General features: G+C 56.0%; 1 protein-coding gene across 3 annotated transcripts in view; it reads left to right on the top strand.

Annotated features, from left to right (window-relative positions):
- The first annotated feature begins 7373 nt into the window (after nucleotides 1-7373).
- Nucleotides 7374-10604, top strand: part of TMPRSS6 (transmembrane serine protease 6) — a 33156-nt gene continuing 29925 nt past the window's right edge. For 2 of the 3 annotated variants that reach the window (XM_059186879.1, XM_059186877.1), the window contains exon 1: nucleotides 7374-7591. The gene's annotated coding sequence lies outside the window, so the exon portion shown is untranslated. Of the gene's footprint in view, nucleotides 7592-7624; nucleotides 7750-10604 lie in introns of those variants that run through there. The other variant, XM_059186878.1, reaches the window with a different exon arrangement.

Raw genomic sequence — 10604 nt, 5'->3', positions numbered from 1 at the left:
CAGGTGTGACGAGAGACTTGAGCTGGTGGTGAGCAGAATGGGGGGCCGCCTTATACCAGGCGGACTGATGGGCCAGAAGTCACAGTGTGACATGTCCAGGGTGGGATGGAGTTTGTGCCTTGGGAGATGGGGCAAAGAGGGAGCAGCTGGGAGGAGCAGAAAGGGTGAAGCGGAGACAGTCCTGCCTGGGTCAGATTGCAGGGAGGGGAGCAGCACCAGCTGGGGACCAGGCAGCCGAGGGCAGGGAAGATCTGTCAGATGCAGAGTGGGAAGCAGGAGGCAGCTGGGGCAGACTTAGGAGAGATAAGAGAGAAGGAGGGAGAGGTGGCCAGGCTTTCCAACCTCTCAGGTCTCCAATTTCTTTTTTTTTTTTTAATTTTTTATTTAAGTTAATTTTAATTAATATATAGTGTATTAGTAGTTTCAGGATAGCGTTTAGTGATTCATCAGTTGCATAGAACACCCAGTGCTTATGACATCACGTGCCCTCCTTAATGCCCGTCACCCATTACCACATCCCTCGGCCCCCTCCCCTCCAGCAACCCTCAGTTGGTTTCCCCTACTTAAGAGTCTCTTATGGTTTGTCTCCGTGTTTTCGTCTTATTTTATTTTTCCTTCCTTTCTCCTACGTTCATCTGTTTTGTTTCTTGAATTCTACATAAGAGTGAAATCATAGAGTGTTTTTCTTTCTCTGACTTATTTCACTTAGAATAATGCCCTCCAGTTCCATCCACGTTGTTGCAAATGGCAAGATTTCATTTTTTTTCTAATGGCTGAGTAATAGTCCACCATATAACACATATACCACATCTTCCTTATCCGTTCATCTTTTGATGGACATCTGGGCTCCTTCCATAGTTTGGCTATTGTAGACACTGCTGCTATAAACATTGGGGTGTACGTGCCCTTTCGGATCACTGTGTTTGTGTCCTTTGGGTAAATACCCAGTAGTGTGATTGCTGGGTCATAGGGTAGCTCTATTTTTAACTTTCTGAGGAAGCTCCACACTGTTTTCCAGAGCGGCTGCACCAGCTTGCTTTCCCACCAGCAGTGTAAGAGGGTTCCCCTTTCTCCCCATCCTCGACAACATTTATTATTTTGCAAATGTCTATTATTAATTTCAGCCATTCTGACCAGCGTGAGGTGGGATCTCATTGTGGTTTTGATTGATGTTTCCCTAACGCTTAGTGATGTTGAACATTTTTTCATGTGTTTGTTGGCCATTTGTGTGTCTTCTTTGGAGAAATATCTGTTCATGTCTTCTGCCCACTTAAAAAAAAAGATTTTATTTATTTATTTGATATAGAGAGAGACATAGTGAGAGAGGGAACACAAGCAGGGGGAGTGGGAGAGGAAGATGCAGACTTCTCGCCAAGCAGGGAGCTGGCTGTGGCCTGGATCCCAGGACCGTGGGATCATGATCCCAGCTGAAGGCAGCTGCTTAACCGACTGAGCCACCCAGACACACTTTTCTTTTCTTTTCATTTTTAAAAATTATATTTTCTTCTTGACTGGGTTATTTGTTCAGACTCTATTAGTTTCATCATCTCCCCAGTCATCTGGTATACCTGCTCTCTCCCCCCGACCTTCCAGCTCCACAGTCACTGAGCAATTTATGGTGGAAACCGTCCTTCCTTGGGTGAATAGCCCTATTCCATCTCTCTTAACGAGTAGCATCCTAGATGACTTCAAAAAAGATCAAGAAATGAATTTAGACACTGGGCCAGCTACTTCCCCAGCATTATCCTTATCACCCGAAAAGACCCAGCCAGGCAGCTGTTATGTTTCTCCATTTTGCAGATTAGGAAACTGAGGCACAGGGAAGTTTAAAAATGCAGCTGGTGGTTGCTAGAACTGGGATTCAAACTCCCGTACCTCTGGCCACAGAGTTTTTGGCCCGTTGCATACACCAGGGCTGCATGGGAGACAATTACATGAATGGAGAAAAAACAAGCAAAATTCCATCCTAAGCTTCCCGGCAACCAGTTCAAAGATGAACACAGCAGCTCACTTGCCGTGATCGCAACTGTAGTTGAAACCTTCCCCACCCTTGTGACCCAGCAGCATGGCCTTGAGCTTGGAGCCCTGCTCAGTCTCCTCCTGGGTCCACCTGTCCCTTGCCCCCTACCCCTCTAATCCTTCCACCTCTTGGGGCAAATATATCCCAAATAAGTGTCACAAGCCTCTCTGGCTAAAGCCCCTTGTAACACGCCCGCCCCTCTCCCTCCCCCGTTCAGGAGATCCCTTCAGAATCCTCCCAGGCAGGGTATTTCTGGTAAAGCTCTGGGCTCCTCAGAGAAGGGTGTGGTTGTGCCTTGACTTATCGGTGTCCTCCAAGCTGAGGATTCTGTGGCCAGTGCGTGGCACGGGGGCCGGGTGCTCAGAGGAAGGTGATGGGTCTCCCGCCAGCTTGCGCCTCCCTCTGCGTCCTGGCTTCCTGGAATTGTAGACTGGGTACCCCTCCCCCGAACCTCCATCTCTCTCCCCACTCAGCACTTCCGGGCTTGCTTTCCCACAGCCCTTCACCACCCACCCCCGCCCCCCCAGCCCTGTGATGGGAGCGTCGTCAAGCGTGTCATACCGTAGTGGTGGAAAATGTCTCTGAGCAAGGCCGCCAAGGGGATGTCCCGGGGCTGTCACAGTGGCCCGGCCCTAGGGCGCTGGGACTGAGCTAAGTTTAATCAACAACCCAACGGCCTCCCTAAACCACACCCCCCCCCCCCCCAGTACAACAGTGGTCCTGAGACAGCAGGAGGCAGAGGTGAGCGCCCAGGGTTCCAGTGCCCCCACCTGAACTCCTTGTTCAGCTCTGTCCTCCCACGGGATACAGAACTCAAAATCTCGGTCGTTCCTGTTTTACAGGATCGCTGAGAGTTTGTGTGTGATACTAGGCGTGCTCACGCTTTAAAATCAGTAAGAAGACTGACCTTGTGGGAGCCAAAGTCCTCCTGATTCAAATCCTTGCTTGCTGATGTTCTAGCTGTGTGGCCTGGGCTTGAACCACTCTGCCTTAGTCTTCTCATCTGTAAAATGGGGGTAAGAATAGTACCTCCTTTTTGCCCTCGTGGTGGTGTTGTAAGGATTAAGTGAGTTAATAACAGTGCACTTAGAACAGAGCCCAATGCATGCGAAGGGCTCCATTAATGCAGCTCTGGAAGACCCGAAAGGTCTAGAATGTTCCATGATGGCCCTCGCAGATCCTTGTCCCCACAGCAGTGCCCCCCAACACCCCAAGCAACCTGCCATAGGATGTTCGCTGAGGGAATGTGCATATTGGTGAACAGGTGGAGGGAGGGAGGAAAGAAAAAAGGAAGAGAGGGAGGGCAGGAGAGCTACAGGGAGGGTTCTGGAACCTGGACAGAGCCCCCAGGCGTTGGGGCCTCTCCAGCCCCACCGGTTTACCAGCAGCCCTGTTGGCACAAGTTATCCAGAGGGGAGAGGCCCTAGGGGTCCTGAGCTAGCACTGGATGCTTCTTCTGAAGGACAGCAAAAAAGCAGCTCCTTGGAGAACCTTCTATGTCTCCATCTTTGGATGGTGCACCTTTGGGTTTGGACCCTCAGATGGAACTGTCTGGAGTGGGGGAGTCTTGGCTGTAACAACATTTTGAGACCAAAGGGGGGAAAAAAAATACATGTTGAAACTTGGGATTCTATGTGCCTTGGAAATTTTTATTGTCTATCTGCCTGATGGCTTGCCTGTAAAGTGACACTGCTGTCCTCTTATTTTATTCTTAAAATTTGGGGGGTGGGCGGAGTCTGGGGAGGAGGAGCACAGAACGGGGAACAGGTCATTCGGGTTCAGGTCCTGGCCTTGTTAAGCCTTGCTGCCTGATCTCCTCCCACCAGCGTCTCTGGCTCCCACTGTTCTGGGCGCCCCTGCTGCTGGGACAGTGGAGGAGGCCGGGCTGGGTGACGCACGAGGAGTTTCCATTCTGTGTCCGACTGTGGCTTGAGGTGGCACCGCTCAAACCACAAGCCCCTGATCAGAAGCCACTCCCCTGACCTCTGGCTGGGAAAGCCTCAAGGGACCCAGCCAAGGCCATGCCTGCCACAGAGGCCAGGAGCCGGGGTTAGGACAGAAGGGGTGAGGGGCCCGGGCGTGGTGGCACGTCAAGAAGGGAGGGACACAGACTGAGTGGGAGAGCATCTGAGGTCTCCGACATCGGGGGGTCCTGGGTTTGAACCCCAGCACTTCCCTGCTCCGTGTGATCAGCACAAGTGATGCCTGCCTTCTGAATCTCCACTTCCTCTCCTGAAAAATGGGGTCAAATGGCCATTTTTCTTATTAGGGGGGTGAGGCCAGTCCTGTGTCTGGTTAGCTTTATCATAACGCCCCAGAGTCTCAGGGCCTCCATAATGGTCCCAGAAGCCCATTGAGACTGTGGATTCCCCTGGAGGGCCACAACGGGGTTGACACCCTTGAATCGGTGACAGGCCATCCTGACTGAGTCTTATTCTGAAACACTAAGGAAGGCCCCTCTGTCCTGCTGAGGGCCTGGTCCTCTGCCTGCTGCTGAGAGCACAGTCTGTGGTCTGTCCCGCTGTCTGTCTTCCCTGGGCTGGCCTGCGTCCCTCAAGAACAGGGTCTGGGTCTTGTTAGTGTCTGTGGCCTTGAAGCCCAGCCCAGGCCAGCATCATGGGGGTGCCAACGCCTGTTTAATAAATGAGCCCGTGAGTTGCAGTGCTGGAGGGAGGTGACCCTGGTGGCGTCCAGGGACCCGCCTGGGCAGCCTCTGAAGGCTTGGTCAAGGCAAGCCTAATCCCCACTGGAACAGTATTGTGGAACCATCGCTTCCTTCCTGAACCAGACTGAATAGTGTCCCCCCCTCCCCCCACATTCATGTCCACATGGAACTTGTGAACGTGACTTTATTCGGACACAAGCCCTTTGCACATTTGTAGCAGGTTAAGATGAGATCATTCTGGGTTAGGGTGGCCCTATATCCAATAGGGTGTCCTTTGTAAGTAGAGGGCTATTGGGCACAGAGACCCAGATGCACAGGGAAGAGGCAGCGTGAGGAGGGCGGCAGAGCCTGGTGCGATGCTTCTACCAGGCAAGATGTGCTAAGGGTTGCTAACAACACCAGAAAGCCAGGACTTGGGCCGAGTCAACCTCTCCTCCCAGAGCCCTGGTCTCCTCCTCTGCAGAGCAGAGACGTGTAATCCCCACTCCCACACCTGCACTTGAGATGTCACTGTGAAGGGCCCAGCTCCGGGCCCAGAGCTCAAAAGACGGACCGTATCGTCATTGGGGGAGTTGACAGAAGCTCTCATTTGTTCACTCATGCCCCGCATGCCAAGCTGGCAACTGACAGAGTCAAGACAGACGAAGCCTTTGTCTTCACGGAGCTCCTGGTCTAGGGGTGTGAGAGCGGGCAGTGACAGACCTCTGTGCCTGTGCTGCCCCCGCATTTCCACTCTGTGGCTTAAGATGTGCCACTGCCTGATGGCCCTGACTGGTGGCAGGCATGAGCACCTGCTGTGTGCAGGACCACGGGAGGGAGCGACACACCCAAGCAGGCATCAACCCAACCCCACATCATGAAGCACCGTGTTCACTGGCGGGTGCTGTGTGGCAAATATCACCAACCAAGAGACTCCCGTGGTAGAAATTTGTTGTCTCCCAGGTCTGAAGGCCAGAAGTCCAAGTCCGAGTTGTTGGTTCTTTCAGAGGCCCAGGGGAAAGACCCTGTTCCATGTCTCTTTCCTACTACTCTCTGGGGGTGAGCTGGCCATCTTTGGTCTCCCTGCCCCCCACCACTCCAGGATCAGCCCCTCCCCCACAGTCTGTGGCCGATCAATGGCCCTGTGGCCGCCAAGTCCAGAGGACCTCGATTGCACAAGATCTTAGGCTTTTCAGACTGTCCGGCTACGAGGCTGCCCAGTCCGGGGTCTGGGCCACTTCGCCTTCTGAAGGGCAGGGTGCGGTACAGAGACAGGGCTCAGGTCTCCCCACCCCTGGCCTCCACCAAATCCAGTCTTCCTTGGGAAGCTTGCAGGGGGGGCGGAGGGGCAGGGCCTGGGAGGAGGGGAGGAGGGAGGGAGGGAACATGGCCTGGGGCGGGGGCTATGGAGGCTGGGGCAGGGCTGCGCGGCCTCCGTCCCAGGGTGCCCATAGGGGCAGAGCTGAGGAACAGGAGTAGTGAGGGAGGACCCCCCGCCCGGCTGGTGCACAGAAAACTCATTCATGCAGCCGTCCTCACCCGTGCCTGCTCCTCAGGGCATGTAGCTGCCAGGCCCAGACATGCTGGACACACACGCCCAGCCACACTCACACTCCACACTCACACTTCCCCCTCCACACTCATACTCACACACACCTCACACCCTCCACACTCACACCTGATACTCCACACTGACACCTGATTCACCTCTCACTTTCCACACTCATACCTCATACTCATACCTCACACACTGCACACTCCACACACAGACCTCACACCCCATGTTCCTCACACACACACACCCCTTATGCTCCCCACACACACCATCCTACTTCACACTCACATACACCCCGGGACCCACATAACACAGCACACAGGGGTTCAGGCGGGCAACCCCCTCATAGGGTAAACACAGACCAGCCTGTGCACACCCAGGCAACCCCAGTTTACAACACACGCTCTCGGGCCAGCCCCCCATGGCCACGTCCGCTCCGCCCACTAGCGCTGGATCGTGAGCCCCACTTGTGATCTCAGCGGTCCGGTCGCCCCATTACAAAATATGCAGAGAAGCAGGTGAATTGAATTTTTGTCATGTTTTTATTGAATCCAGTATAGCCACCATGCTGTCACTACAACATGTCATCGTTGTGAAAAGTGCTTGTCGAGCATTTTACGTTCTCTGTTTGCACTAAGTCCTGGAGACCTGGTCTGTGTCTCACCTGCGAAGCGTGTCTCGGGTCAGGCTGCATTCCAGGGGCCCAAAAGCCCTATGTGGCCAGTGGCCACCAAAATGGAGAGCACAACTCTGGAGAATCACGTAGTAATTCAAAGAACTTCCAGAGGAACAGAAAATCGCATTGAACCCCACCCCCACCCCACTTTCTCCTTTTCTGTCCCCAGACCACGGGGGCCTCCGGTTCTCTTTCTGGCCACTGGCCCCTCTGGTCTCACCGGACTCGGTAAGGAGACCCTTGTGGGCGCCTGGCCCACAGCACGGCCCCTCTGCACAGCCCCCTGTCCTGGGCCACCCCCACCTCGTGCTCTAGGGGACCAGGGGCTGTAACCAGGCAGGAACGTCACCAGGCAACAGGCCTCAGGGGAGAGCTCGGATCTCCTGCACCTGCCCGCCAGCCTCCGGGGTGCCCACGGGGCGGGGTGGGGCAGGGTGGGGCGGGGCGGGCCCTGCCTGGCCCCTGCCTCGGGCCTGTTTACCTGTGCTCAGTCACAGTGCGGACCTAAACCCGGCAGCAGGCCCATGGAGCCTGGGGCCACAGGCCACAGGGGACAAGGGCCAGACACCCTGGCCATGGCTCTGGGCCATTGATCCAGCCCAGGCTGGCTGGGTGGGGGTAGGGAGACCTTGGCCTGGACAAACAGAAGCTCTGGGGCCTGCGTGCTGACCCGGCACCCACCTGCCACTCCCAGAGGTAAGCGGGGGCCTCCAGAACAGGGGACCAGGATCTGAGAATGACCCAGTGACAGTGTCCCTTCAGAGAGCCAGCCCAGCTCCCTGGGGCTGGAGCCCTCCGCCCAGCTCTGCCCTCTGCCCAGGTCTGCAGGGCCGCATTGGCCAGACAGCGACTGGGTAAGCGGAAGGTGAGGGGTCCTCAGAGCTGGGCTGGAGGCAGGACAGGATGTCGTGAGGCCGGGTGTCTGGGCAGGCACGGGGGAAGGGGAGGGCCTGCGGCTTTGGGGTGCTGGGAGGCTGGGGTTCAGGTGCGTCTGGTGGACTCTGGAGCAGGGACTGGGTGGAGCAGAGGCGCAATTTGCCAGGCTGAGCACCCCACCCTTGCTGCAAGACCAGATGTGACCCTCTCCATCCCCGCACACCTCCCTGGGCTTCCCGGTGTGGGATCCAGGGCCCCGAGCCTGACGCTGTGCTAAATGGGGGACCCTGAGCTCCCAGGCCCAGAGCTGAATGCTGCGGGCTCTGCTTGCATGCGTGCGTGTGTGTGAGTGTGCACACCCTCGAGCATGTGCACACGGGTGTGAAGTGTGAGCAACGCCTCCGCAAGTTTATGGGTCACAGACGGTATGTGAGTACCGTAATGTATCCCCCTTGGGGCACACCTATGTATGCGTCTGTGATGTATTGGTGTTTGTGGGGGGCATTTCCAGGCACACGGCCCCACACTTGGGCTCACACGAAGTAGCAGGGACCTACTCTAGGCCCCGGGGAGCCTCGCTGGAAGCTTCCTCCCACAGCCCGAGATCAGATTTCTGCGTCTGTTCCTCCCCGCTCTGCCCTGCCTCAGATGAATGACCGCGGCAAGTCATTTTATGTCTCTGCCCCTCATTTTCCCCAGCTACTAGAGATAACAAAGCAGAGGTCCCCGGCTAGTGGAGGCTGAAGGAGAATGTGGTTGGCGGCATCGTCCAGCAAAAAGCCAGCAGGTGGGATGAGGTCCAGGTCCGCCCCCATGAGCTCCGCTTCCAGTGGTCAGAGAACAGGAGGAACAGGTGCTAGGGAGGGGGCCAGGGGCTCGGGTCAGAGAAGAAGCTTCGCCTCTCCCCGCCCCCAATGTCAGTTGAGGCATATCCAGCCTCTGCTTCCAGGGGCTCACCATCAGGGGGCAGCGAATGCCCCTAAGGTGCTGTGCACAATGATGGGGGCGGCCCGGGATGCTTCAAGAGAGACAGCCGCTGGGCATTCTGGGAGAGTTGCCAGGAAGAGGTGGGAGCTGGGCCGAGGTGTGCAGGGGCCGGCTGAGAGCCCAAGTCAGAGGAGGGCAGCCGGGCAGAAGGAAAAGCATCTGGGAAAGGCAGGTGACGCCCACGAGTTTTCAGGGTTCCAGAAACGATCTATGTGATGCTCTTCCTGCAGAGTGAGCTAAGAGCCCTTGGCTGTAGATGATGTCTCCCATCTTCGTTATTGACACATCCAGTGTCACTGGGGTGCCAAAAGGGCAAAGAGGGAGCGGGGACAGAAAAGGCAGGAGAAGGTGGCCGGCCACGTGTGCCTACAGCCCCTCCAGCTGTGGGGAAGGAGCTGGGATCCTAGCACTCCTGGGCTCCACGACAAGGACGGAGAGCCTAGCCCTGCTGCTGGAGAAGGCACGCGGCTGGGAGCGGCATACAAGAGGAGACGGACAAAGGACACAGAAGCCTAGCATGCAATTTGAGGTCGCCAGAAGTGCTCTGAAGAAATTGGAGCAAAGACATGAAGGAGGGAAAGGCCAGGCCTTGGAGCAAACTGAAGGAAAAGCATTCCTGGCTGAGGGAACAGCCAGCATGAAGGCCCCGAGGTGGGACGTATTTGATCTGTGGAAGGTCCGGGGAGCAACCAGGAGTGGCTGCCCTGGGTGGGGGGGTACAGAATGACCAGGGCCCCAGGAGTCCTGGTGGGAAGTGATGGGGAACCCAGTTGAACCTTGGCAAGCTCTATCTAATCCTGGGTTTTTACACAGTGGCTTTTCTAAAAATGGGCTCCTCTGAGAGGCTCACAGTCCTCCCAGATGGGGGCGAGGGGGCACTTACGAAGGAGATGACTCCGTGGAAGGAAGGCCTGGTCTGGGGAGTGGGAAGAAGAAGGGAGGGGGCCCTACTGCACATCTGACCCTCGACTGCTCCCCTTGATGCCTCCCCTTGAAAGACCTCCGTCTGAACTTCTCTGTGCCTCATTTTCCCCACTAGTACCCCGACAGTGTGTGAGGCAGGGGAGTGTAAGGGTCGTGGTGCAAATGTGGAGACACAGCGCTGGGTTTTGCAGCCTGGCTCTGCTACCAACTGGGAGAACTTGGCCAAGTTGCTCAACCTCTCTCTGCCTCAACTTCCTCAACTGTAGAATGGGGTTCATAAAAAGAACCTACTTCCATAAGGTCTCTGTAGGTGTACATGAGACAGTGTGTAGAAAAGGGTTGAGACACATGTCCACTATTGCCACCTCTGGGCCCCTCAAGTCCCCAGGGCTCTGTGAGTCACCCTGAAATAGCACCTTAGTGATCCGGACTCAAGAGTGAATCAGGGGTGTGGCCATGTCCGGGAGAAGGGGTGGACCTGGGCTGAGGGAGGGCAAGGAGCTGACCTGTCACCTGGCCGCTCCCTGATCTAGCCCCGCTCAGCTTGTTGGGACAGCCCGTTTCTCACCAGGGATGCTAGCCACACTTTGGGCAGTGGGCGGGGCTGTCCCCACCATTGTAGGATATGTGACCCCACGAGAGCCAGCGGGGCCTGCCCCATGAGTACTGATGTCCTCTGGTTCGGGGTGAAGGGGTTCCTAGTGCAGCTGAGAATTGCATGCAGTCCCTCTTCCCTTGTACTGGATGGGGACCCCGAGGGTCCCTATGGCTTGGTGCCTGAGACTTTTACCTGGGAACAATGCCAGGAGCAGGGAAGCCAGAAGGAGGTCCAGGAGGCCCCTTGAGTCCAGGTGGGGGGACTTTGAACTTCACCGAGGAGCCCCATGTTCCGAAAACCCATCGTGTGAAAACCCAAGACACA

Source organism: Mustela lutreola, chromosome 8 (genome assembly GCF_030435805.1).
Source record: "Mustela lutreola isolate mMusLut2 chromosome 8, mMusLut2.pri, whole genome shotgun sequence".
NCBI lineage: Eukaryota > Metazoa > Chordata > Mammalia > Carnivora > Mustelidae > Mustela > Mustela lutreola.
This window is presented reverse-complemented; position numbering and strand designations above follow the sequence as displayed.